The 26299-nt window shown below is 52.2% G+C and overlaps 1 protein-coding gene across 1 annotated transcript in view; it reads left to right on the top strand.

The window, feature by feature from the left end:
- EEFSEC (eukaryotic elongation factor, selenocysteine-tRNA specific) overlaps window positions 1–26299 on the top strand; it is a 252003-nt gene that overhangs the window by 114971 nt on the left and 110733 nt on the right. The window lies entirely within an intron of this gene.

Genomic DNA, 26299 nt, shown 5'->3' with positions numbered 1-26299 from the left:
GGGTCCAGGGTGGTTGTCTAGTTCTCAGAAGAGCCTGGAGTGCAGGGACACGGAGGCATGCACTTGGCCCCGTGTACTAAGCCAGGGACAATACCAGCTTCTGGATGTGCACAGCCCTAGGTCAGTGAGTTCACTTTGCTTGCTAACTGGGAGTGCTTCCTGGAGGGCTGTGTTGAGACAGATTCTGTGGTTGTCTGGATCACTAGATGTGTTAGTCAGGGTCCTCCAGAAAAACAGAACCAAAAAGATGTGGGTATATACATATACAGAGAGAAAGGGGTGTGTTTTAAGGAGTTGGCTCACATGGTTATGAGGCCCAGCAGGTCCAAAATCTGCAGGATAAGCCAGCAAAGATGGAGACCCAGGGAAGAGTTGCAGTTCAAGTCTGAAGGCTGTTCACTGGCAGCATTTTTTCTTCTTCTAAGAAGGTCAGTCTTTCTGTTCAGGCCTTTAACTGATTGGACAGAGTCTACCCACATTATGGAGAGTAATCTGCTTTACTCAAAGTCTTTTTTTTTTTTTAATTAATTAATTATTTAACTCAAAGTCTTAGTGTTAATCTCATCCCCCCAAAACCCTCACATTGGGGTACCTGGGTGGCTCAGTCAGTTAAGCACCCAACTTCAGCTCAGGTCATGATCTCATGGTTTGTGGGTTCAAGCCCTGTGTTGGGCTCTGTGTTGACAGCTTGGAGCCCGGAGCCTGCATTAGACTCTGTGTCTTCCTCTCTCTTTCCCTCCCCTGCTCATGCTCTTTCTCTCTCAAAACTAAATAAACATTAAAAAATTAAAGAAAAAAAAAAACCTCACAGAAATATCCAGAATAGTGCTTGACCAAATACCTCAGTACAGTGGCTCAGCCTAGTTGACATGTAAAATATACCATCACCCTTTTGGGGGGGAGAACCATGATTATAGTGTCTGCCCTGAGGAAGGGGAGGGCAAGGGGCACCTATCTGTTGTGTTGGCCTTTTCTGGTCTAGGACAGCCTGGGAGGATGTAGGAGAGGGGTATTTCAGGAATGACAGGAATGACCAGGGCTTCCCCAGGTAAAGGAAATCTCAGGTTTAAATTACCCCCTTCACTCATTTTATGGTGCTGTGGCTGTTGCTTTCCTCCTGCAGGGCTGAGGTTATTAGGGAAGAGCCTCCTGACCAGGGAGGACCAACCAAAAGAAAAGCTTCCTTTATAGGCCTGAGACTGGCCAGGTTCCAGGGCTCCCTGGGGCAGCAGCAGGAGTTGAAGGACAAGGCCCTGCCCTTCCGAGGCCTAGGGCCTCTCCTGACATAGGACCCGAGTCCTAAGGTCATAATCCCCTCCTCCACTGGCTGTTGTAGCTCCTCCCCTGAACACCATTAGTCCTGGGTAAATACCACTTAAATCAAATCCATGTTGCGCCAGGGACTAAAAGTGTAAATCTTAGAAAAATAAAGCACAAAATTATGAAAATAAACCAAACTTATATTTAACACAGTTTAGATTATTATGGTGCTGTGTGTTAATTCTTAGCTGGAACAGAGAATGAGTCAAATGCTAAATTTCTTTGCCTTCTGGGTCTTCCCTGAGGCAGACCCCAAGGGGCCACCCTGATCCAGTATCCCTTCTTCCTTGGGAGAAGACCTGTTTGCAGCCTGGGAGAGCAGCTGGGAGCAGGAAGGAGGTGTCAGAAGAACTTGCTGTGGGACATAGACTTTGAAGTGCAGTACCTGAGGGAGGAACAGGTGCTTGATGACAGGGTCAGTGGCTGCCATGTTTGACCGAAAGCGTGGACCTGGGGAGGGCCGAGGCAGAAATAGTCAGCCACGTTAGGCAGAGATGTTTGAGTGGGGACATGTTCTGAGGTCTTTGGCTACTTTTTCATCCTGATGAAAATGGAGCTTGCCTATCAAGGTCCCAGTTACTGATCTGTAGTACTTGGACACAAGGAAAGTGCCTGGCAAATATAAATTTAATTCTCTTGCTTTTCTTCACCCATTTTCCCCAGCCTACTTTTCAACCCTCTATTGTCATGTTCTTGTCTAAGTTGCTAGTCAGGGAAAGCATAATTTGTAAGTAGTGAACTCGGATATTTGGCTGAGGAATTTTCCAACCAAAGCATGGAACATGCAGCCTGGTTTCTCCTTTGCTGTGTCTAGTAAAATGTGAGAGGAAAGGAGTGAATTGGAGATGGAACTGTTAGCAAAAAGAAGCCTGCGCTTGATGATTTGGGAGATTCTCTGCCTCTTCAGATTCCAAAGGATGCTAAAAGTAGGAAATTGGCTTTGAGAAAGCATGCTCTGGAGAAAGGCCAGCGGTGAGGCTAGACAGCCTTTGCTGTGGAGATTGGGTATGTGACTCGTGGATCCAATCAAACATCTTAGCAGAAGCCAGGACTAGAGACAGGCTTCTCCAGGAAGAATCTATAGAGAACCTTCTTGTTTAATGGTGGAGATCCCCTTGATATACATGGGAGACACGCGAGGTTTTTGAGAATGTTATATCGCAAAAACACTGGCAGTGTGGACTGAAAGGGACAGACCTGGTGAAATGTTTTAAAAAAAAAAATAGAGCATTTGGACTTCTAGTATTCTAATTGTAGGAAATGGACTGATAGAATTACTCTACTAACTCATGTTATCCTTTAAGAAAAGGGAAGAATGGGGGCGCCTGGGTGGCGCAGTCGGTTAAGCGTCCGACTTCAGCCAGGTCACGATCTCGCGGTCTGTGAGTTCGAGCCCCGCGTCGGTCTCTGGGCTGATGGCTCAGAGCCTGGAGCCTGTTTCCGATTCTGTGTCTCCCTCTCTCTCTGCCCCTCTCCCATTCATGCTCTGTCTCTCTCTGTCCCAAAAATAAACGTTGAAAAAAAAATTTTTTTAAAAAAAGAAGAAAAAAAAAGAAAAGGGAAGAATGACTCCAGGGGCAGAGCTGTGGACACAAAGGCAGAGGCCAGAGAAGCAAGCCTAAAGGCAGGGGCCTGTGGAGCCTCTGTGGGCCCGGAGGGTGGAGGACCAAGCCACAGAGGGTTACTTTCAGGCCAGGAAAGCTAAAGGAATTTGCTCTATTGGGTTTCAAATTTACTTGGGTCCAGTGACCTCTATGTTCCTTTCATTTTTTCCCTGTGCCTATATTTTAAAAGCAGAAAACTTGTCTTTTAGTTTCACACATCTGTAGATGGAGAGGCATTTGGCCCCAGGATGGATCATATCAGTATAACCCATGCCTGATTAGAGGGGTTAAATGATATTTTTGAGCGGGTGATACTTACAAGAGATTTTGGACTTAGAGTATGGTCTAGTGAGGTGCGAATTCGGGGATGTTGGGATGGGGTGAATGTATTTTACACATGTGAATGAAGTTTTGGGGACTGGAGGGTGGGGCGGACTGTAGTGGTTTGTAGAACTGTGGACCACAAAAGCCATATCCACCTAGAAGCTCAGAAATGACCTTACTTGGAACAAAGTCTTTGCAGATGTAATTAAGGTAAGGTTCTCAAGATGAGGTCATCCCTGTTAGGGTGGGCTCTTTACCCAACGGTGTGTGTCCAGTGACACAGATTGACAGAGGGAAGGGTGAATGAGGCTAGAGGCCAAGACTGGAGTTATGTGGCCCCAAGCCAAGGAATGCCAGTGGTTGCCTGAAGCCACCAGACACTAAGAGAAAGGTAGGGAAGGACTTCTCTCTGAGAGACTCCAGAGGGGACCAAACCACTGACACGCTGATTTTGGACTTCTGGCCAACAGAACTGCGAGAGAATAAATTTCTGTTGTTTAACACTACCAAGTTTGGTAGTTGGTTAGGACAGCCCTAGGAAATGAATACAGATTTTAGATGGAAAGGACTGAAGTCAGAACAAGTCTGAAGTCCTTTGCAGTTATGGGCAGGCCTCTTAACTCCACTGAGCTTGGACTTTGGCATGAGGAATGGCAGGTGTTGCCATGAGAACTGAGTGTGTGTTGGCAGTAGAAGGCTTTACAGGTTAACATAGAGTCAGTACCGCTGCATACTGATGGCTAGCTCTGTTCCTTCCTTCCTTTCCTGTAGTTCCCACCCAACAGATGAGAAAACCTAGGCCCAGGGCTTTGTTTTGCAACCAGACAGCAGAGCCGGCATTTGAAGCCATTTGTCTGGCTCCAAAGACCAGGCTCTGTCCACTATACCCACTGCCCCTGGAGACCCCAAGGAGACGGTAGGTACCAGTGGCGTTTCCTCCTTGGGGAAGGGCAGGACCCTCCAACCTCCAGAGCAGCTTTGTAGGTGAGCCGGGTACCCCACTGAGGCCTCTCCTGGGCCACGGAGCCTATAAAAACACATTTCAGAAGCTCCTGAGGTCTAGAGCTCCTGACCCCCTCTCACCCCCCACTTTCCACTAACCATAATTAGTGGCCGGTGCCTATTGGGCACTGGGGACATTGCAGGGTGGGGGCTTTAAATTAGATGGCCCTCCTCCCAAACCTGGTGACATCCTTGTCAGATTTCACTAATCAACTTGGACACATCTGACCGCTTGAACTCCCTCAGAGGCAGGGCACAGCCATTCCAAATAAACAGTCGCATTCCCCTCTTGGCCAGGGCTGGCCCGCTGGAGCCAGTCAGACCCTGGCCCCTGTCTCTGCTGCCTGTGTCCATTCCCAGCTGGGGCCCATTAGCCAATTGAGGAAATGTTGGGGAACGGGAATGAAGGAGAAAAACCAAATCCCACTTAGAGCCCAGAATGGCGTAAACACCAGCCATCTTGAGATTCGCCAGCCTTCTCCTCAAGGCTTTTTGGCCTGGGAAATCCCTCTGGTCGCATCTGATCCTGGGATTTTCGGCTAGTGATGTTTCCAATGGGTATTGGCTGTCAGAGTTGTAGCGTCAGAAACTGTCAGAGCCACACACCATGGAGAGAGAGAGAGAGAGACGTCTGGGAGTTCAGAGGCAAGTTCTTGGCCTCTCTCTGTCTCGCTGATTCTTCACAAACTCAAGTCTTGCCTCAGTCTGGGGCCTCTGGAAGAGGGGCACTATGGTGCGGTGCCCACTGGGGATGGCGGGTGGAAGGTTCCTAGCACCGAGTAGGCACGTGGGTTTTAGGTGATAATTCTTGTCTTTATTGTTGCCATTCAGCGTTACTTTCCTGTGGAATTTCTCTTGTGGGGTACGGGAGGAGGAAATGGCAGGGCACTTCCCAGGTTGCAAGGAAACAGTTCTTTTCAGGGCTGCTGAATGAGTCGTTGAGATGGAAATACGTGTCACTGCCCTCACGTCAGTTTTCTCATAATGGTGACAAACATTATTAGGTATATAAAGATGCCTATTTAGTTGGTAAAACTGTTAGAGGAAAGTTCAGAATTTGATAGCATATTTCTCTAAATTGAGTTCATATTCAGACTTATTTTTTCCTTTATGAACACCTCCAGAAAGGAAAAAAAAAATATCAAATACTACTAGACATTGTTACTCTGACCTTTGCCTCCACTCTTGGGTGTTGATCGCAAGGTGAGAAGAGAAAGCCGTGGCATCTGGAAAGATGCATTTTCTCCCATCAGCAAGCCCACAGCCGCATCCTCTGCCTGACCTGCCCTGCCCCTACTCCTAGCAACCCTCCTCCCCTTGTCCTTGTTTTTCACCCAGAAGCCTTGGTGGGCTGTCCCCCTACCCTGGAGCACGTGACCTCTTCCCTTCCTCTGGATTGTTAGCCGCTGCCTCCCATGGGTGCTCTGGGTCAGCACTTAGGCACTGCCTGGCACTGTGTCTGTCTCTGTGCCTGCGTCTCCCACCACACTCATCTCCTGGGGGGCAGAGACTGGGTCCTATCCTTCTCTGTGCTCTTAGCACCTGTCCTAGGGCTAGGGTCAGAGGAGGCCCCAGAAACTAGTTGATGAAAAAAAAAAAAAAAACAGTAGGGAACACCCATAAAGCAAATAAATGATTTGTTTTGTAGTAGGATTTTGATTCAGAATAGATAGTGAACGACTGTGGATGGCTGGGTTTGCAGCGGCTGCTCCCCAACCTCGTGGATCCAGATGGAGAAGCCTAGAGTCGGGCAGCTGGCTGCTTCCTATACCGGCAGGGCAGTCTTCTTTTTGAGGCTCGAGTCTTGATGCCTCACTAGTGAGTAGCGCGAGATATTCCTGTGTCCCAGTGCCAGCTCATTTTCGGTTATAAACCAGGGGCCCAGGGCTACAGAGCGGCTTCCCGAGCCACCTGTGCACATCAGCTCTTAAGACTGAGCTCCCTCTGTTTCTGTGTCTTTTATCAAAAATGTAAAGCCTGATCGTCATCCTTGATCATTTCATGTTTCAGAAGATCTATAAAGAAGGAATGCTTTTTGTGAGTTTGATGTTTTCATGGTTGTTGGCCTCGGGGTGGAAACTCCTGGGAGTCCGTTCTCTGTACCTGGATGTCACATGTGCCAGGGACGTGGAGCTAATGGAGCAGAGGGGGACAGGGAAGGAGAAAGGGGAAGGAAGGAAATGGGGAACAGTTTGGAAAAGCCAGGGGAGAGGGGGCAGAGGCAGAGGCAGGCGTTGATCAGGTGCCTGTGTCAGATCAACTTTCACTTGGTGTCCTGTCTCAGGGTGGCGAGTGGGGGGGGGGGGTGGTGGTCTCTGCCATCAGGCCCTTGCCCTCAAGCTTCCCCTGTCTCCTGCTGGGACTGCAGCCCTCCCCTGCTCAGGTGCCAGCCCTCCAGCCCAGCCTCTCCCTGCTGACAGAGGGACAGATGGCGAGGTCTTTGTAGAGCCGTGCTTGGTCCCACTTATCTGCTGGTGGGCCCCTCGTCTCCAGGATGAAATCTGAAGTGCTCTGTGTGGCAGAGACCTGGCTGTAGCCTCCCCTTTGTCACCTCTCCAGCCTCGGTTGCTTTCTGGTTTTTTTCACCACCTCCCTGCTGCCCAAACCACGTTTGTTCTCTGTATTTATGAGTCTGTCTCTGTTTGTTCGTTCATTCATTTTTTGGATTCCACACAGGAATGAAGTCATGGTATCTGCCTTTCTGTGTGTGTGACTCACCTCTCTCACTCCGCCTCAGTTTCTCATCCCAGAGCAACACCATATCTCTTGTGCTCCGTGTGTTAGTTAGGGCCCTGGTGGCAAGTGACAGAAATCCAGCTCAGACTGGCCTGATGTGAAGGGGACAGGCTGGTTCCATTACTAAGCCAGGTGGGGCTGGTACCTCCCTCCAGACCTGTTCTGTGTGGGCGACTCTCCCAGGCCTAGTCCCTGCACCCCGGCTTTCTAGTTCCTCCCCCTCAAGTCTAGGATGTAGTGGCCTGTGGCCTTGGGATTAGCTCCCCAAGTCCATTCTACCCAGAGGATGTCTGGTACGTGAGGATGCGCCACCCCTGCCAGTGACTGGTGAGCCAGATTTGGCCAGTGAGATGGGAAGGGAGGTCTCTTGGGGGGACGTTGAAGCAGGGAGGGCCATGTGACCTTTGGACTTGAGGGGTAAGTTTGAGGAGGAGGCATGCAGAAAGATGCCAGAGGAAAACAGCCCAAAGCAGGGCCCTGACGAGTGCCTGAGTCTGCCCTACCTCAGCACTTGGTGTTAGGAGAGAAATGACATTTCCTTTCTGTTCAGTCAGACTCGTCTGCAGTTATAGAATGGGATATGCTTGGCTGGCTGGACCAGGAGCTCAGCCCCAAGGCCAGGACGAGTGCAACAATTTGCTGGGTGAGCTGGATTTCACATTCACCCACCCCTGGAGCAGGGGTGGGGACTACTGGGAAGAATGGTTCCCAAAGAAGTTGGGGTACTGATCTAGGAGATAGACGCCGGGCAGGCAAAACTGAGAGACATCCACATACTTGGTGTTGGTTCCTGCGTATGGCTGCCTTGACAGCCCGGCCTGGGACACAGAGGGGCTGAGCTTGAGTCCCTCCCCCTCACTTATTTGCTCGGGAAGTTACATCACCTCCTGGGGCCTGTTTTCTCCTGAGCTACTTGTGAAGATTCAAGGACATTTACGTACTGTGCTTGTAACCAGACCTGCACATGGGGATCGCCGTCATTGTTATCACGTGCCACTCAGAATCTTGTCTTTCCTCCCATTTACCGTGCATTGTTACTTGGCCCACAGAGTGCAGTGACTCAGGGGTGGGGTCCCTGAGCTTAGCATAGCCTGCACACCACCCCCCTCAACCCTGAGCACCTTGGCGCGGTGAGACCTTTGCCTGTGCCCCGCCTTCCTTCTGGCCTGGGGATCAGAATCACATCTGCAGCTGAGTTGTAATATCCTGTTGTCTCCCCAGCGAGGCCCTGAGAAGGAAGGACAGGCGACAGGCGAGGACAGAGATTGATCTCAGAGCAGGCAGGGAGCTCAGGAAGGTTTTTCTGTGTAGGTGCTGTTGTCAGAGGCGTGTGCCCAGCATGGTAAAGATCTAGCAGGCTGCAGGATACCGCCTCCCTACAGGCCTTTTCCTGTGGGCTCCCTCTGGCTTGTCCTCCCCTCAGTCCCAAGGGAACCGAGTGCCGTTCTGCCTCAGCCCCTGGATAAGGCTGCAGTTTCTTCTCCCAGAAGCCCTCTCTTTTGTTCTTGTGTGTTTGTCTTCCTTTATTTCTGAGAATGGATTTCATCACGCTCATGTGTCCGTCTACAGAGATGGTGCTGACACCCACCGCCCATACTGGGTCCTGATCACTCAGACACTGGTGGCTGGATGAAGAAGGCCGCCACGTCTGGCCTCGTCGAGGTCCAGCTTCTCTTAGTTTAGCCTCAGATGGCTTCTAGAAGTGTGAGTTCCGCAACACAGCAGGGTATTGGGCCGGCATGGGGAAGGAGCCTCAGCGCAGGCAGCACTGTAGGATGGTTTGTTGGCTGTCTTTGAGCGGTGCTGTGTCCCAGGCTTGGGCCTAAGACCTCTGGAGGTGTTCATTCTGTGCTTCCAGCGGCCCTGGGGGAGGTGCTGTTGTCCCCCATTTGATAGGCATGGAACAGAGACACAGAGACAGAAATCTTCTATAAGCTAATCAGTGGAGGACTCTGGAGTCAAATTCTGGCAGCCAGGCTCTCCGATGTGTGCTCACTCCAGCTCCCTGCGCAGGCATGAGGAGACCACTAAGGCCAGCTCGACCCTGTCCCTCTCACATCAGATGAAGTCGTTATGGAGATGACCCAGGGACTCTCAGACAAGAAGATCCTGGAACTGACTTTAGAGGTGCTGCTTCATTCTGCCTTATCCTTCTTCATAACTCCACGGGACCCTCCGTCCAGGAGCTGGAGGTCCTGGGCCTGTCCCGAGAACAGCTGTGCGGGCAGGGGCCACAGCTAGCTTCTGGTGCCTGGAGGGGCCCGGACCAACCACAGTGGGCTGCATCTGATCCTGGGTGGTCTGAGCATGCCCCACCGTCCTCTGCAGAGCTGACCCTGGCTCTCTCAGGCCCCGATTGGAGTGGGGGAGAAATGGCTGCTACAACCCCAGCGGTACCCTCTGAAGAAAGGGCAAGAGCCCGGAGTGGCTGTCCAGCCCACCCCAGCTTAGTTCTGCCCCACTGCAAAGGCGGGCCCCCTTTGTGAAGCTGCCAGCTCATCTGGGTGTGCTCGGTGTATGTTCTGAGCCTTGTGCTCACAACTGTGTGGGCAGGTTGGGCTCAGGTTGACCTGCAGCCCTCCTAGCCCTTTTTCGGGACCCTGAGGCCACAAATAAAACCCGTCCTAATCCGACCAGCTGCTTCCCCTGAGGGCAAGAGTGGGCACTGCCCCCCTGCAGCTTCCTGCTACTACAGCTCTCACTAGGCTGGATGGGCATCTTGGGAGCCAGCCTCTCGCCTGCCCACCCGAAGCCTGAATGCAGGCACCCCCACTGCCCACACGTGCCCTTCCCTTCACAGCCGACGTGTAGTATAGCAGGGAGGTGGAGAGAAGGGCGTTGAGCACCACTCTGCCTGGGTTTGCATGCCACACACCTGCTCTGTGACCACAAGGAAGCCGCCTCACCTGTCTGTGCTCCAGCTTCCCCCTCTGTAAGGTGGGGGTAATGTTACCTACATCAGAGAGTCACTGTAAGAATTAGATGGGTTATACGGCATCTTTCGATGGTGCTTAGGTTCTAGGACATGCTCAGTAATCATCGCCTATTGTTACCACCACGTGAAACCTAGTGTCCCTCATGCCTTGGCCAGCACCCTACAGGTAGAGCCCTGGTGGCCAGGTGGCACCCGCAGGTTGCCGGGTGGCAAGCAGACACAGAAGTGGCAAATGTGGGGTCGGAGGGGAGCGTGGCTGGCTTCCAGACCTCTCCTGAGGAAAGTGTGTATCCCAGACCATGGTGGCCTCACAAGACCCCCAGAGTAGCCAGGGGACCTGCTGTGCCCTGCAAGTCGTTGTGTGAAAACCCCTCAAACGTATAAAAGCTTCCGAGTCAAATTAAATCAGTTTATCGTGTCCTGGAAGAGGCTGTGATTCAATTAGAAAGAACACTAATGAGTGCTGTGTTGTGGCCTAGGCACCATGCCAGGGCAGTCCCTGCCCACACTCCAGGCAGGGGACCAGGGTCTGGGGTCCTGGGTGTGATGCCCAGCTGTGTGACCAGGGGTAGGTCCCTCCCCTCTTTCCTGCCAGGCCACCTTCACAGAGAAGTAAGAATCGTTCTCACACTGCAGCCCTTCCTCCCATGGGCCTCGGGCAGCTGCTTTCCCAGTGCTCTTGACCCCACCGCAGTCAGGTGAGTGTCACGGGGAGGCACCCACTCAGCCCAGGGGAACTGGCACAGACATGAATGCGGGCTTACTGAGACTCCCGGGGGTGCTGCAATTCCCTCCTCGGCTGTGGGCCGTGGCTAGTATGACGTGCAGGCCTGTCATCGAGGGGGTGGAAAATGTGAGCTGGCAGCGAGGCCGAGAAGGCAGGACCTAGAACACTGGGGGCCCAAAGGGGGCTTCCTCCGTCAGGAAGTGGGAGCCCAGCCAGGATTAGAGCACTAGCTGGAAGCAGTCTCACTGCAGAAAACGCTCAGTCAGCAGCCAGTTGACTGGTGCTAGGCTGTGCCCAGTGCAAACATGGGTGCCGCCTGCCCCAGGGAAGAGTGTTTGATCTTTGGCCTGAGGTCCATTGCCTTCTTTCTGCCCGGAAGCAAGTTCTGGTTCAAGCAGGAAGCATGGCCATACAGGTTCTGTTTAACCAGGGAGATTGCACACCCGCGAAGCCAGCCCTGAGTGCAGCCTTCTCACAGCACTGTCGGTGCCTCTCTCGTTGAGTTGGGCGCTGAAAGCTGTTAAAGCCCGGGCTGACCCTTGGGGAGCCTGCTGTGGGAGTAGGTGGCATAGGGGTGGTGGGCCGGCAGGCAGCTGTCTCCCCATGTGGGAAAGGTATTAAGTGAGAACACCCGGCGAATACCCCGGGGGGAACTTTCAGCCCCGCTCCTCGGATGGGGCGTACTGAAGCTGAAGCTTAGAGGACGGCGGGGAGCTTTGCCAGGCCATCCCAAGCAAAAGAGTAGCATGTGGTGAAACCCAGAGGTGAGAGCATGCTGATACGTCCGCGGGAAGCGTGACGTTCATCATGGCAGAGTCTGGGAAGAAGACTGGGCAGCACGTGGTTTTGGCGATCTTCCGAAGATCGCTAGGAGGGCTGGGCTTCGGACATAGGGAGGGTGTTCCGAAGGCCACGTCTAGAAGAGGCTCTAGCAGCATCATGTTCTATGGTAAAGTCCCACGTGGCTCGAGAGTACACCTTGTCCTGTTGGGGAGGCACCGCTGCACCCAGGAATTAGGCTTCTCGTGAGAGAAGTCTTCTGGCGGTTCTGGTGCCCTGCTCCTCTGCTCTGGGCCCCGTGTTCTGGTTTGTCTGGGCTCCTTCTTGCTCTCCACACCCTCCTGGTTTTGGACCCCAGGCTCGGTCCCAGGCCCTTTGTGCAGTGTTTGGAATAAATCCCTCATGGAGCTTCTGTTCCTGGCTTTCCTCCCCTTGACAGGAATTCAGGGCCTAGCGGTATCTGATCCGTTACTTCTCATACTCAGCTGGGGGTGAGGGTGGGCCATTCGGAATCACTGAGGATGCTTGTTAGAAATTCTCAGCTCGACTCTAGTTTGCTAAATCCCAGTCCACAGGAACCAGGGAATTAACGTCCAGGAATTGGGGGTCTGGAGTTGGACAGACCTGGCTCACATCCCTGACTTGCCATGTGCCATGTAGCCACCTCCCTCTGCCTCGGCTTCCTCACCTGCACAGCAGGGAGGTATGGATCACAGCGCCTGCTTTGCAGGGTCACTCTGAGAAGTAGGAGGGGATAAAGACCTCACATAAAGTGGCCAGGGTGTCCACTCAGCACGTATCATTGACTACCTACTGTGCGCCAGGCGCTAGACCAGGTCATAGGGGTCGAGGGTGAACAAGGCAGGTCATATTTCTGTTGTCACAGAGTTTACCTTCTAACGGTAGGGGGTATGGGCAAAAAAAATGGCCTGATTTACCTTATGGTGACGTGACTGAGAACAGCAGGGGTTGGGGGCTGCTTTAGGTCAGGAAAACTCTGGACACAAAGGATCTGGACTGTCAGAGCTCTGGGGGAAGAGCACAGTGGCAACATCATGCAGCCCCTGTGATGGAGAGGAGGGAGGTAGGGGGGAGGGTAGAGAGATAGAGGGGAGGAGATCATCGAGGGCCTCGGAGGCCATGGCCAGGGTCTGGGTTTGACTGTGAACACACGGTTCACTAGGCTTCCTTTCCCTCGGCTGAAGGAACCATTGCCGGGCTGGCCAGGGTGCCTCTCCCAGCCCCCACCAGCCCCTCTGACTTGGCACCTCATGGAGAGGCAGGCCAACCTTCAGCTTGTGGTGAGTCCCTAACTGCCCTGGCAGCCTTCTGGGGCTCTGCTGGGACCTTTTTGTTTTTATTTTTCTTGTTAAAGGAAAGTTGAGTGTTTCCTGAGTGTGCATAAAACCAATGCACCACTTAAACTGAATATTTCTAATTCCTTCTTTTGAGAAATAAAACAATAATAAAAATACCATAAACTTTGCTTTAATTGTTCACAGGCTTCAACTTGCAATCATCATAGGGAAAGGGCAAGTGAGATGTCTTATTAAAATAAAGGCACTCGCCTGCTTTTGTTTGAAGTTTTGCTAAAACGCCTGATTATAACATGTCCGTGTTTAAAAATAAATTCCAGCCATTCAGGGTTTTCTCTTTTTTTTTCTTGTTGTCTTTTCCGAAGTATTTAAATGAGATGATGCTGGGCCAGGGTAACTCGGCGAGTCTGAGCCAGCCTTTGTGGGACGGGGCTGACTGTGGCGCAGCTGCGGCCCCTGCCCCCATCAGACCGCACCACCACCTCCTTGGCTTTGCTAGTAGTCACCGGCGTTGGTGAAGACACAAACGGGTGTGCAGATGAGGATGAGTCCCCGGTCTGCATAACTGCCTCTGCGGGCCGCACAGCATACTCTTTCCCTACATACACACACCGGTAGAGTTTTGGCCCAAGGTAGGGCCTCCTTGGGACCCGGTAGAGCTCCCTGAGAGCGGAGAGCAAAGGTACCAACTGAGGCCAAGGGTCAGAGCAGACTTTCCCGGATCTGAAGGCGGAGGAGGACTGATCTAGGAAAAGAGCTGAGGCGTGGGTGTACCAAGTGTTCCAGGAAGAGGGACCGCCAGGGCAAAGCCACCTCCTGTGGTGGGAGATAACTTAGTGCGTTCAAAGACCTGCAAACGAGGCGTTTTAGTTGGAGCTCAGCAAACAGAGCCCCGGAGTAAGACGTGCAATAGAGGTAGGTGGGAGCAGACCACATAGGGTCTAGAGATTGCAGTCTATTAAAGATTTTATCTACTTTAATAACGCAGATGGTTTTGAAGGGTGGAGTGTGTATACATCACATGTGTGCATATGTATTTATTGTGTGTCAGAGAGGCAGACAGTATGGAGGACGGGTTCGGCGTGGCCGCGGTACCTTTCTGGGGCCCTGTTAGGAAGGGGGCTGCTGCAGCAGTGCAGGCAGATTGAGGTCGTTTGGGCCAACCTGGTGGCGGCACAGTAGGACCTAGGGATGTTCAGGAGGTGGAATTAACAAGACTTGGCGATGGAGTAGATATGGGGAAAGTGGAGGGGAGAGACATGTCCAAGACAACTCCCAGACCTCTGGCTGGAGCAGCAGGCCGGGCGGTGGAGCCGTTAGCGAGCGGGGAGCCGTGGAAGGTCCGAGGGTGAGGGTGGAGGCCAAGAGGGGAGTATGCGGTGGGCTTTAATAAGTTTGAGGTGTTTGGGGGCCTCCAGTTGGCGCGCAGGTCTAGGAGGCAAACTGATACATGGGGCTGCAGCTCAGAGAAGTTTGGGAGAAGACACTTGAGTTTGTGAGCTCTTACTGTACCCGACCTTTGCTGCTGGGGCCTCTGGTGAGGAAAGATAAGAAAAGTTAAAAAGCGGGCTTTCGCTGTTTCTTCTAAGGTTTTATTTCTGATGTTTAAATGCTCCCAACCCTCCTCTTGTTCTCAGCTTGGGAGCCTTCCCCACTCTGAAAGGTGAGGGCCTGAGTAGCTCAGGCTTTGGCATTTGGGGATCGAGGGGAGGGTATTTGTGGGCACAGTTGCCTTTTTTAAGATCACAGGCACCGGGGCCAGCCTCCGGAGGAGCTGCCCTGGCCTGCCCCAGTGCCAGCCCGGTGTGCAAAGCGCCCCGCAGCGAGGAGGGCAGCGCCGTGCCCCCCAGCCTCCGAGATGCTGCCGCCACAAAACAAACGGGGTGACTGGGCGGAAGGTCAGGAGTTTAAGAGCTTGTTTTATTCAAGACGGGGTAAGAGACAGGCGGGGAGTGCGCGGGTTTTATATGTGGATCCTGGTATTTTCTTTTGAGTTGGGGCGGAGAGTGGTTGGGGCAGGGAGGGAAGGCAGCCCGCCAGAGGGAACGTTGCCAAGCAGAGCGCCGCTAATGCGAACCAGAAGGCAGCGGCCCATCTCCTGGCCGGGCTTAATGCAGTCCTTGCCGGCAGGCGGGCGGGCAGGAAGGCGGCCTGGGCAGTGGGCTGCTTAACCCTTCGGCTGCTGGGCCGCCAGTGGGCTCCCCACCTGAGCACACTCACGTTTCTCAGTCCCGTGCCTTGTAAGATGTTTAGCAGCATCCCTGGCCTGTACCCACGAGATGACAGCAGCACCTCCTCCCCAGCCAGGCCGGCCAAAAGTGTCTCCTGACATTTTTGGTCCCTCGGCCCTGGCCTGGGCTCTGACTGGCCTGCACCCCTTAGGGATCCGTCCTTGGACACACCACTTCCTTCTGTGGGACCCTGAGTGGGGTGAGCATGTGGGGGACATTTTCTCAAGAAAGAGGTGGCCACAGAGTCAGAGGGGAGGTGTGACCTGCCCAGGGTTGCATGGCTAGTAGGAGCCGGGATGTGAACTCATGTGTTCCTGGGGTTGAGAGCTGGTTGGGCACCCCTCTCTGCATTCCCCGGGCACAGTCGGCTGGGGGACCAGGGGACCCTATGCCTGTAACAGTATCTCTGGTTGTGAGTGTTTTTTAAAAATTTCTTGAAGTTTATTTTTTTATTCTGAGAAAAAGGGAGAAAGAGAGGGAGGTAGGGGCAGGGAGAGAGAGAGAGAGAGGGAGAGAGACTTCCAGGCAGGCTCCATGCTGACACAGTGCAGAGCCAGATGCAGGGGGGTCTCACAAACCTCACAAACCGTGGGGTCATGACCTGAGCCAAAATCAAGAGTCGGATGCTTAACTGACTGAGCCTCCCAGGCGCCCCTCTGGTTATGAGTGGGGTTTAGGAAGCGTCCTCCTTTCTTGCTTCCTGGGAGGACCGGTTACTGGGTCTGTTTTCTCTGCCTGTTCCGAGTGTGGCAGCCCAAGGAGACGTGCGTGGGGGTGTCTGCTGCAGCGATGTTTATGCTGCGAGCAGATGGAACCGGAGTCCGTGTGCAGTGACAGGCTGGTTAATACAAACCGGGCGGCACAACACAGCCATTGAGAAAGGTGACGTCAATGTAGGTGGCAAGGCTGCCACTAGAACCGTCAGATCCACGAGGCTGGAGATTCTGGTCCATCTGTTTCTCCGTCCTTAATAAACGTTTTGTAAATAAATGGGATGCGTATATTGTTAAGTGAAAAGCAAGTCTCGGAACAATATGTGTGATTGGTCTCGTTTATGTAGGAAAACGGTGTACATATGTACATATGTTTGTATCTAGATGCGTCAAAAGATCTGAAAGGAGACACAGCAAACTGTGAATAGTGGTTACATCTTGGGGGAGTGAGGGAAAGTGGAATTTAGGGGGCTGAAAGAGAGCTTTCATGTCTAAGTCTGTAATTGGTGTTCGAATCTTTTACCACGAGCTTGTGTTCATCTGTTTCGTGTGTGGCTTTTATGAAAGAAAAAAATGCAAAGAAGCAGAGAAAGAGCAACTTTCGTTCTGCCCTTCCCTGCTTCTCTCTCACCTCCCTTGTGCCCTCACCCCGCTTGGGCCTGGGAGAGCCATCCTCCCCAGGGAGGCCTGGCTCTGCTGCTCAGGAAGACCACCTCTTCCTCCGGCAGCCCGAGCGAGGGGGCAGGGCTGGTGGTCACCTGGGCCCTCCTCGTGGATGGCCTCGGCCCAGCTCCCGGCACCCCGCCCCTCGCCCCTTGTGCCTGCCCAGTGCGCTCAGCAGGTGCCACAGTCCCCGCCTCACCCCGACTCTGGCTGTTCTAGCCCATTTCTCCCGGCCTTCAGCCCCCCACCCCACTCTGCGCTCTCCACATTCCCCTCTCAGAGATGCATAAAAGTCCTTGCTTGGTGATCTTTATCTCCCGCTGCCTCGTTGCCTCTTGCACTTCAGCATATATGGATACTCTTGTCCCTTTTACAGCTGTGGCCATCTTCCCTGACCGTGTCCGGGGAGACCGGATCCACCACTTGCAGTCACCCGCTTGGCCTCAGCCTCGGCAGGCGGGCCTTTGCGACGATAACGGTGATAAGCTTCCAGGTATCAAAAGCTTGCTCTTTCTTCGTTGCCATAGCAGCTTCTTTTTTTCTCTTGCTTCTCCGTGACCCCAGGAAAGAGGCATTTACTCCCCCATTGAACAGGTGAGGACAAACCAAGGCCCAGAGAAGTCAAGTCGTCTCGTCCAGGCTCACACGTCTTCAACATAGACCTGGCCCCAGCAGAACGTGCGCTCCGCGGCACAGATCTGGCCCATGTGCCTCTTCTGTGAGCCTGTAACTTACGGTTTACAGCGTCTTTGGATTTGAGCCCCCTGAGTTGAGCCCAGCTTTCTTCAGCTCCCCTGGGGGTCCCTGGGAGTGCCCTTGCCCCTGCCAGCACTGCGTGGTCTCAAGCTCCACAGACCTCCCCGGTCATCCTTTGTGTTGGCTGAGCCTGTGGGACCTTGAGAGAGGACGGGTTTGGTGTCATGTGGCTTGGGTTCTGTGGCTGACTCCAGCACAGCTGTGGTAAGAGCAGGGCCCCAGAAACACACTTTGTGGGCAGACGTAAGCCATGTACTTCAGGGGTTGGGGGAGACAGTGAAGACAACGGCCCCTTTGGAGGTTCTAGAACCTCAGGAAGCCGGGCAGTGAAGGGGTTTGGACCTGGCGACAGGAAGCTCTTGGGGCGTTTTCACTGTGGAAACACCAGGATGGAGAGGAGTGCGCACTCGTCCTCTGTGTCTTGCTGAGGGGACCTTCTTGCCGAAGGTCAGAGTTGGTGGCCCAGAGCCCGGGACTAGCAGCATGGAGCCCTCTACCCTTGGAGGTCTCGGTGGCCCAGCTTGTGAAGCCGTCCAGGGACAGGTGATTGGGTGAAGGGGTGAAATTGCCTTCTGTGAAAGGCGATTGGGTGTCCTCCTGTGGGCCTAGCACCAGCCTTTGTGCCTCAGCCCTTGCTGTGGGGCTCTGGGTTAGTGACTCCAGCTCTGTGATCCTCGGTGGATGGGTGGGAAGCCGTGAGTCCTGTTCAGTCGGCGGTGGAGTGGAGTCCGAAGCAGGCAGTTGCAGACCCGGTTCTGTCTTGGCCCTTGGGTCTGAATGGATTTCGACAGCAAAAGCCTTGGGAACTTGGCCGTCTCACCGAGCGGGGACTCTGAGAGTCTCCCATGGCACAGAGCCCCATGCTGCCCGCTTGCTCTCACTGTCACCTGCCCTGCAGGGCCCATTGGAGCTGGCTGTCTGGAGCAAGGGCGCCTGGCTGGAGGGGATGGTGGGGGCTCTGCCCTTTCCTGCTGCGAGCAGGGTTCTGGCCTCCTGGCCCTGACTCGTGGTCTGATCCTATGACCTGAATGAAATGCCAGTGATCAGTGGTGGGAAGTGGGTGGCCTGTCCGGTTCCAGGCCATAAGTGCATCAGCTCCAGCCTCCTTCCCAGCTGCCGGCCTCGGTTCACAGGGAGCCCTTTGAGGGGCTTTTTGATGTGCACCATGGATGTTTGGCTTGACCAAGTTTGTTTGCTTAAGCATTACTCTTGCCAGTTCATTCGGACCTTCTCTTTCTTTTAAAAATATGCTGCTTGCCAAAGGTTATTTTGGATCTGTTTTTGTTTATCAGGTAGAATTGTTCCAGCACAATTGAAAGCAGACCCACATGTTGACACGCGCTTGAGCTGCTCGCCAGGACACGCGCATACATGCACACGCAGCATCTGTGGAGAGTAGTCTAGGACCCAAGAATATGCATGGTTGTGCGCAGGGTTAGGGGAAGTCGCCTCTTTCCCTGGAGACTTGAGCTTGAAGATTTTCAGCTTCTAGGTGCTAGCAATGGCAGGAAGTCAGATGCAGAGAAACTAGGGTCTGCTACCCCTTGAGAGAAGCAGCCTGGTGGCTGATGTAGCTTTGGGATCAGGCTGGCTTGAGTGGAACCTTGTTTCCGCCATGGCTGTCTGTGGACCTGCCTGCTCTGGGCCAAGGCTTCCCACTCTGGGGCCAACTCACCCCACCTCCCAGACGCACCGTGGGGACTCTGTGCCGGATGTGAGTGATGGCTCTGGAGAGCAGGCAGGTCTGTCTGCAGTCAGCAAGGGAGAGGGAATGGAATGTGGAGCTCTGTACTTGTGGTTCCTGTTTGAGTGAGTGGCCTTCTCTTGCGGATGCAGTTGGATGTTTCCTGCCAGAACACCTGCAGTGAATTTCTTCTGAAAATACATCTCTCCGTCTCCATTGGGACCTGCTGTGTGTACACAGGGCTACTCAGAAAGCCCTTCCTGCAGCTAACCCTTCCTTGTTCCCTGGGCCCCATCGTACCTGGGAGGCACACAGAGGGACGGCGGTGAAGGTTAACCTCTTTTCTACCCCAGGCTGGCAGCTTGGGAGTACTAGTCCAGCTCAGCATGTCCCTGGAATGGGACACTGCCCGGAGGGGTGGGCATACTAGCTCGTTCGTGCTTGGTTACCGGTGACGGAGGCCAACTCAGGTGAGTACACACAGAAGAAGAGAATCTATTTGTCTACATCACTGACAAGTCAGGGCGTTCCCGCTTGAAGCAAGGCTCCTCTGGTACTTGAAGGCTTAAATCTCCTCCCGTTTCTTGACTGACGCTGTGCTCCATACGGTTTTGCCCTCAGGCAGACTCTCCTTGTGGGAGCTGCCAGCAGCTCCAGGTTACCTTTCTCGGAGCCGGAACCAATGGCCAGCCCCTCCTTCCCGGCGGTGCTGCGCGAGTGCCCGATCCCCAGGACTCAGGTGCTGCCACCATCAGAGGCCTGGCCAGCAGCCCGTGGGGGGCTCTGCTGCACGTGGGTGGTCTACCTTAGGCCAGAGACAACTGTGTGGTACTGCCATCACCCCTGGCCTGCAGGAACACCTGTTCCGTTTCCAGTCTTGGACCAACGAAGGTGTCCCTATTGGGGGATTTGGAGAAAGCTTCATTCCCTCCCGATGGGAAAGGGAAACTCACATTTTAACCTTTTCTTCAGATGAAAAAAAAAAAATGCTTATCATTAAAAATTCAACACTACTGAAAAGGATGTAAAAATGACCTCCAGTCCCACCCACTGGAGAGAAGCGCTGATACCCTTTGTCAGCACCCCTCCCGAAGCTCTGGTGAATCCACAGATGCATGGATACAGTATGACATCCGTGGAGTCACATTTATATGTTGCTGTGCATCCTCCACCCCCCTCCATTCCCACACAACCTGGACATCACTCCTTTTCAATAAGTAGAGATCATATAGTCATGAAGCTGACGGTAAAGCACAAAAGTAATTATGTTTTATCTGAGTTTGGGAATCTTTCTAAAATGTGTTTTATACTCCCTTCGTTCCTCGAACTACACAATTCTTCCTAGAATACTGCATATAATTTCATCTTTTTTTTTGATGACTCAGCTCATTTTGATGAACCACTTGATATTACAAGATTGGAGCTGTTGAAATGTATGGTCTGTTTGCTCCTCTAAATAGCTCCATGCAAGCAGGCCCTGGAGGCTGTGGTGGCCTGTCCGGTGGGAGGGGTCCTGGCAGTCACCAGTCTCCAGGGATCCGGAACCTTCCCTGTTACAGGGCCCTCTCAGAGGCCAGCTAGGCTGCGGGCAGAGGGTCCAAATGGGCTTCTGGTGCTCTTCAGGTTGCCTAATGATGAGGAAACCCTCTTCCCATTTGTCTTTGCCTAGAGAGCAAGAGGAAGCCCTGAAGGATTTTAAGCAGCAAGGAAGGGGTGGGGGTGGGGGGGCAGTAGTAACCACCCCGGCTAGCTAGAGGTCTGATTAGAGGCCAGAGTGGGTGTGGGGAGGCGAGGGATGACATTGGTTTGGGTTAGGGTACTGCTGGGAGAGAGAACAGGCCGGGGTTGAGATGTATCCAGCATACAGTAAGGCTTCATTATGCACCGGGTCAGGCAAGAGGAAGGGGGAGGGCTGAAGAGGACCAGTGGATAAGATGGGTGGTGGCGCTGAGGGTGCAGGGAGACCAGGTATGGAGGAAGGTGTACCTGGCGTGCAGGCTGCGGTGCCAGGGACATTGGCAAGGAGAACGTGGTGCCCAGTTAATGTTGTACAGGGCAGGAGTCATATTTTTTTTTTAATTTTTTTTTAACATTATTTATTTTTGAGACAGAGAGAGACAGAGCATGAACGGGGGAGGAGCAGAGAGAGAGTGAGACACAGAATCTGAAGCAGGCTCCAGGCTCTGAGCTGTCAGCACAGAGCCTGACACAGGGCTCGAACTCACGGACCATGAGATCATGACCTGAGCCGAAGTCGGACGCTTAACCGACCAAGCCACCCAGGCGCCCCGGGAGTCATCCTTGACTACTAGTCACTGAAGCTGCGGGCAGGATGATATTAGCTGGAGAGCTTAAGAAGAGGAGCAGGCCTTGCTTTTTTAAGAACTGACATGTCATGACTGAGCAGAAGGGGACAGGCCTGTGAAATAGAAGGACTGGCCAGAGCAGTATGAGGGGAGAGGGAGAGCAAGGACTTCGATGCCGTTGTGTCCTCCTCCCCTCCTCCCTTCCCTCCTCCCTTTCCTCCTCCCCTTTCTTCTCTCCCCTCTCCTTCCCTTTCCTCCTGCCTGCCCCCCTCCTCCCTCCACCCATCCCAATGTCCACTTCCTCCTTGTATTCCTTGCTGGATCGGCAATAGTCCCCACCCTGTCCCTAACCCGTGTGCTTACCCACTCCTTCCGAATCTGTAGTGCATTCTCAATAGTTCAGCTGTGGTTTCCTTTCACATGCAAGCCTGTGGACCTCAACCCAGCTGTCCCGGCACATGCACGCTTAGCCAGCTCCTATCTGGCCTTAGGGCTGGTTCACATCGTCCCGGAAAGTACCTGGCACTCGGCCTCTTGTCACCCTTTTCCTGATTGTTCCCAAATATGTGTATTACCTGTACTGTCATGTACTCCATATTCGTTTAGCCAACACACTTAAAAGTTTTTTTAAATTTATTTAAAAGGGGAACTTGACAATAGCCATGGATTCATGAGTTCACTCTGCCAGTTATATTCTTTTATATTCTTTTTTTATCTGGAATTTGATAGAAATACTTCCCCCCCCCCACATGTTTGTATTCACAAATAATATATAACATTTTTTCATTTGTTTTAAAGCTATGTACAAATGGTAAGGTCCTCTGTGTGTCCCACTCCAGGCTTGCCTTTTCTTCCAACACTGTGATATTGAGGTTTATATTTGCTGATAGGTATGGTTTTAGCTCATGAATTTCTCCTGCTGTGCAGTGTTCTGTTATGACTCAACTCTAGTTCATTTATCTGCTCTTTCTCTTGAGGGACATTCCCAGAGCATTTTGCACCCTTCTCTTAAGGCTCCTGCACACTCATTGGCTCCCTGTTTGGTGTCTGTCTCCACCCCCATGTACCCACTGGAAGTTCTTTTGGGGGCAGAACCAGTGTCTTGATCAAGTTTGGGTGGGGAAGTGAGCCTCCACCTCCTTGAGGGCAGAGTATCTATGCAAATTATTTGGAATTCTTTTTTTTTTTTTTTTTTTTTAATTTTTTTTTCAACGTTTATTTATTTTTGGGACAGAGAGAGACAGAGCATGAACGGGGGAGGGGCAGAGAGAGAGGGAGACACAGAATCGGAAACAGGGTCCAGGCTCTGAGCCATCAGCCCAGAGCCCGACGCGGGGCTCGAACTCACGGACCGCGAGATCGTGACCTGGCTGAAGTCGGACGCTTAACCGACTGCGCCACCCAGGCGCCCCGTATTTGGAATTCTTTATAGGAGACTTGTCTCTTCTCACCTTTTATAGATTCAGTATTTATTTTTATCTGTGTAGGCCATGGATATGTATTTTATGCTCTGGGTTATAATCCAGCACTATAGTATTTTGCTGCTTGAATTGTTCCAGCCTTGGCCACCGGGAGCTCCTCCAGGCTGGCTCCCATGTCCCTTGACATGCCCCCATCCTTTAGCCTTTTGAGTACTTCCTTACTTTCTGGCACTACAAGATGTTCCAGGCTCATCTTGTGCTACTTCTGTCTAACCCTGGAACCCACCACTTCTCTGAAGGAGTCCCATTCCTTTTCCTGGAGAATGGTATCAGAGACCAAAGTCTGGAGCTGGCTGTGTTTGTTGCTGCTAGGATGTCATTGTTTCTAGGGCCTCTCAGCAGACAGAGCGTGGAGGTGTGTGTGTGTATGCTAACCCGTGCATGTGTGTCTACAATTGCAGATGCAGAGGTCACGATCGGTCTGTATCTATGTCAGGCTACACATGAGTTGATGCTGGCATCTCTGCTGCTAAGCGAGTACACAGGGATCATTCTAGCCTTCCCTCCTTGCTTGTTGGTAACCTCCCCTCAACGCCGACAGACCTGATACCCACCATCCACTTCTGCATTCAGGCTCCGTACACCTGTGCGACTTCTACTAGATTGTGAGTCCATGCCCCGGGGGTTGTTTTGACTGGTCGCCTGCAGGTTCCCGAGCCCCATCTGTGGCAGAGAAAGGTTGCTGTTCTTGCAGATATTTTGAGGAGCAAACCCTGAAAGCTAATTTGGCAGATAAAATGGTGAAACGTCTGCCTTCACCCCGGAGCACGAATTGCAGGCAGGCTGGGAAGGAGAGGAGGTTGGGAGGAGAAGCTCTTAGTGACGCAAAGGGGAGTGGGCAGGTCGGCCTGTCCAGGGGCTGCCGTGGAAGGTTGCCCCGAGGCAGGATGCCGTGTGAGGAAGGACTGAGACCAGGAGTGGAATCAGGGAGCCCTGGGAAGGCCTGGTCCCAGCAGGCAGATTGCATTCACTGGGAGACATGGAGGAGGCTGGGGAAGGGCAGAAGCTGGTTAACAGCTGCACCGCCCTACCTCCTAGCCTTGGCTTCCTTAAGACCCCAGCACACCCCGGAATGATTGCTGTGGAAAGCAAGGCCAGTTGTAGACAGAAGGAGGAAGGAATGGCGCGGACGGCTGAGGGAGGAAACCCCAGTGGTTGGCCTGCCTGGGACTAGGCTGGGGAGTCAGTCGCTCTCTGGGAAAGTCAGCCCATGGGCCAGAGGCATCCAGGGACCAGGGGGGGATGGGTTCCCTCTTGGGTTATACCCAGATGGGGATTCAGTAATTACAGTATTTGACTTAATGTTTAATTGCTAAAAAAAATTAGGTAATAACGTTCTCATGATAGGAAAAAATCCAAGCTGTACAAAAGACGTAAGGAATGTTTTCCACCCTTGTATCATTTCTTTCCAGAAATAGTCCATGCACATTCAAGCATATCCGTGTACATTCCCTACCCCCTGTTTTTTCTTTAAATTAACGATACCATAATATACATTGTTTTGTACCTTGCTTTTTTTCCTCCCCACAAAAAAGTGTCTTGAAAGATACTTGCATGTGAAAACAGCTGGATTTCCCCCCCCTTTTTTTTTTTTTTTTTTGCCACTGCCATCGTGATAGTATGTACGGATGCCCCTTCGTTCATACTGGCCTTCTAGTGATGGACACATCTGTTGCTTCAGACCTTTTGCGGACTTTCGATTTCTTGTCTTAGTGTGTAAATTCATGGTGCAGGTGCTTTTTGCAATTACTTTGGGTTTGGTGGTTTTTGGTTTGTAAAACATTTTCACAGGATCCTTGGGAGATGGCTTTAGCAGATTCTCCAAAGACAAAAATTGAGGCTCTGATGAATGATGTTTTTGCTCAGATCATAGAGGTGCCTGAGTCCGGGTCTCTTAACTCTACATCCAGGGCCCTTTTCACTATCTTCTAGGTAGAAAGAATGTGTATGTTCATATATAAGTTATATATGCTAGAGCAAAAGACTGAGTCCTACCTCCATTGACAGTGATCTGCAAACGAGGGGGCTGTGGCCTGGGGTTGTAGTCACTGAGGTGACTCATCCTTGGGATCCTAGGATAGGGACAGGCCCAGAGCAGGGATCAGGAATCTCTTGTTGAACATATGTGCACCCCTGGGCCCTGGGATTTGGGGCCCACTGTGGCCATTGGCTCATAGGATATGGCGGTCTGCTGGTATGTTGGGGTTGGATGGGAAGCCTCTACGTTATTCTTCTCAGGTACAAGTGTTTATTTCACCAGAAGTCTCCAAATGAAACTGTTCTGCCCCATGATTGTAGTAAGCCGGGTTTCTGTAAGGAGACCCTAAGATCTGCACTGTCAGACTAGGCTAGTGCAGACAGCTCAGGCATTCTTCAAAGGCTTAGTAAGTTATTTGTAGTCAAGGGATCTCCTATCTGAAACATTTACAGTTCCTCTTGGGTCCTTTTGTGCTTTGGGCATGGGACTCTCAAGGGAAGGTGATTGTGATTGTCCTTTGGTGGTCTTTTCAATTGGAGTAGTAACCTACAGAGATGAGAGGACAGAAGTCAGAGTCTGGAAGTGGGGGGGTAGGGGTGGTGACAGGGATGTGGGCTAGCTTCCTTACTAGTGCAGGGTAAGTACTCCTCAATCCATGCCCCACACATTTTCCCTCCTGAGACAGCTGAGTCTTAACCAGTTGGGCCTCTCTAAGAAATGTTGCCACTTTCTCTTGGTACCACCAGTTAGCTTCTTAGAGCTTCTCTGATGGCTCAGTGCTGGCCCCTGGATGAGTTCCAAGTGGGTGTCCCCCTGTAGAACCAGTTTACAAACACCTGGAGGCCCTGTCACACATTTTTTTCTGCATCCTGCACAGTCTCAGTGCTTTCCAGAGTCTTTCCAAGATACAGGTTCTAGAGTGGATCAGGTGCCCTTTGGGGCCTGGCAGAGGCCAAATGGAGGGAAGCAGCACACAAGAGGAATTGCATTTCTGTGCCCTGTGTATGTAACAGAGACCTTGGTGCACCCAAGAGACACTGCTCACCACTCAGCTCTGTAGGGGAATATAGAGCTGGCATAGCCACATCTTGCCATTTTAAAGAGAAGCTGGAAATCTAGATCTTCATGTGAAGTGTCCCATATTTAGATACAGGCTCAAGGTTTTTTTGTCACACAGTGTGCATCAAACAAAATCTGTCCACAGCCTGGATCCTGCCTTGGGGCTACATTTGGGAACCTTTGCTCACCCCTCTGCACCACCCTTTTGTCCATCCTTTTGCTGCATTACTGTGGGGCCACCAATATAGTAGAATAAATATGTTGCTTGTTTGTTAATGTGTTTATTGGCCACTTGATTATCGTTTTGAAATCATCATTCAATTCTTTGAAACATTTTTATATTGGGCTGTTTACTTTACAGTTGATCTGTAGGAGTTCTTATAAATTTGGGATGTGCGACCTTTGTCAGAAAACATGTGAGATAATTTCTCCCCGTCTGCAGCTTGCCTTTCCATTTTCTTAATGGTGTCTTTTGAAGGTTTTCCATTTTGATGAACTTCAGCTATCGGTACTTCATTTATGGCTTGTGCTTTTTTTGCCCTAAGAAATCTTTGTCTTTGGGGTACCTAGGTGATTCAGTCAGGTAAGCGTCTGACTCTTGATCTCAGCTCAGGTCATGGTCCCACGGTTCATGAGTTTGAGCCCTGCATTGGGCTCCGTGCTGACAGTGTGGAGCCTGCTTGG

This window comes from Lynx canadensis, chromosome A2 (genome assembly GCF_007474595.2).
Source record: "Lynx canadensis isolate LIC74 chromosome A2, mLynCan4.pri.v2, whole genome shotgun sequence".
In the NCBI taxonomy this organism is placed as follows: domain Eukaryota; kingdom Metazoa; phylum Chordata; class Mammalia; order Carnivora; family Felidae; genus Lynx; species Lynx canadensis.
This window is presented reverse-complemented; position numbering and strand designations above follow the sequence as displayed.